Raw genomic sequence first — 2,500 nt, 5'->3', positions numbered from 1 at the left:
TATATATATATATATATATTTATTTGTATATATATATATAAATATATTTAAATATATATATTTATATATATATATATATATATATTTATATGTTCATATATGTATATTTAAATATATATATATATATATATATATATATATATATATATATATATATATATATATATATATATATATATATATATATATATATATATATATATATATATATATATATATATATATACATGCTAATACTTAACAAAAACTGAATTTATTTAACATATAAATTTTCTCGACAAATGTTTCTGAATGTTCTTGTTACACAAATAAAAACGCAATAAATTTAAAAAATCGCGTGCTTTTAGTAATGGTTTTACATTCGTTGCGAAAACTTTTGATAATTTAATACTCCATTTTTGTAACTGAAAAACCGTCATTAAAAACGTAATATCCAAACTGGTTTTTTGGTAAAATATATTAGTTAATTTCACGGAATCGTTATTCTTAGTGTTTTCGGGAGTTTTAAACACGCAACAGAAACCACGCGTAACTTTTAAACGAGTTGTGCCGTCTGGAAAATAGCTAAGAGTGATTTAAACAAAGCACTAGCCGAACTCAAAAGTAACAAATCACGTGGGTGTGATGATATTACTAGTAATAAAGTTATCAATGATATTAATAGTGCTAGAAAACCTTTATTTTAATTAAAATTGTCTTTATTTAATAATGTTATCATCAGTTGATAATTTGAAAATTCTAATAAAATTTGCTAAAATTTTCCCGATCTGCAAAAAAAGGTGTTTCTTTTACTGTGTCTTACTATCCTACAATTTCTTTTCCTTTCGTGCTTTGAAAAACTTTTGTAAGGATTATGTATATTAAACTTTGCAACTACTGGACAATAAATGAAACCTTATTTAAAAATGTTAATAAACTTTATTTATAGAAAAACGTCATTAGCAACTAGATTTAAAACAAAGGGGTTTCTAGTTGGATATTCTGTGGCTGAACTCACTTAAAGTAAGCTTCCATCTGTGCGTATGACTCTTGGTTTGTTTTTGTAACGCCACATAGGTCTAAAAGAAACTGTCTGACAATCAACGTCTGTTACAATTATTTAGATTGCAATGTTTTCGCAGAAAGCTCGAATTCCAATAAGAGAACATCGCAATTGCCTTACAAAACTGAATCAATTGTTTAAAGATAGGCTTTTGCTAACAAAAACTAAACAAATAAAATCTGCATCTTAGCAAACAAGAGAGAATTCTTTTATCTCTAGAATGGATAATTTAATTGATTTGGCTCATGCTAATGCTGTGAGCATGATTAACATTCAAGAAGACAAAGATCTATTGTTTGCACTGCGAGAGAAAAGAAAACGAGGATCAATGGCCGGAATATGTCTAACTTTGACAATAAAAGAGAAAAGGGCAGCCGAATGAAATAGGAACTGGGATTCAGGTGTTAACAAATGGAAGATCAGAATATGCGGCGCATACAGACTGCAACTGAAAACTGCTCATCATCCGATGCAGATAGTTCAAATGTGGAAAATGAGGACGAGAGTGCTGCTAGAACAGTTGGAGGCATCACATTTTGTACTTCAGCAAAAAGAAAAAGGGATACAAAATCTGTTGTTACATCAGGTCTAGTAGCTTCTTTATATAGAACCAAATTATCTAACTGCAAAGCTGCATATGTTATTAATTAAACAGCTGGAAGTTTAGGTTAAAACATTGACAATTTCGCCAAATTTTGAGATTCAATACGTCGGCAAAGGAAAAAGCATTGTGTTTAGACATCTGCAAGTTTAATAGAGTTTTTTGTTTAAACTTCTTTGGATGTACATTGGAACGGTAAACTCAATCCTCATTTGAATGGCAAAGAAAAGGTGGATGGTCTGTAAGTAATGCTATCTGGCTAAGATGTTTCTCAACTTTTAACTAATACCAAGCTTTTATCTGGAACAGGGAAGGCTCAAGCTTCTGTGCTTTGATACGAAATGTTCCAGCGCAGGCAGAATTGCAGGTGTATAAGTTTTTCTAAAGCAAGAGCTTGGAAAGGAGCTTTTTACTTTGCATGGTGACATCATATTATGGAACTTCCTTTTGTGCCCAATTCCAAGTATGCATGGGGTCAACATCTGCTCCTGAGGTTCTTCGCTTTAAAAGATTTCAAAAGAAATTGAGATTAATGGACACCGACATATATGAAACTGGAATCGCAAATGATTTAGCTGATCTATTGGAAGATATTCAAGAGAGCATAATCAACTTTTGTAAAAAGAATCATTAACAAAGTCAACCTAGAGATAACAACAGGTGGTTTTTTGAACCTGTCATTATCTTTCTTGGTGCCTTACCTGAAAGAGGAATTCGGTTTTTGAGCCCCAGAGCCACGCATCATCCATGTTGGATCCCGAATGTAATTTACAGTGTGAAAATCTGGATGTTTAGACATCAATTCAAATTAACACTGACAAAATAACTGCGATTACGTGATGTTTGTGTATTTACGG

This window comes from Hydra vulgaris, chromosome 10 (genome assembly GCF_038396675.1).
Source record: "Hydra vulgaris chromosome 10, alternate assembly HydraT2T_AEP".
Taxonomy (NCBI): Eukaryota; Metazoa; Cnidaria; class Hydrozoa; order Anthoathecata; family Hydridae; genus Hydra; species Hydra vulgaris.
Note: the sequence above shows the minus strand (reverse complement) of the source record.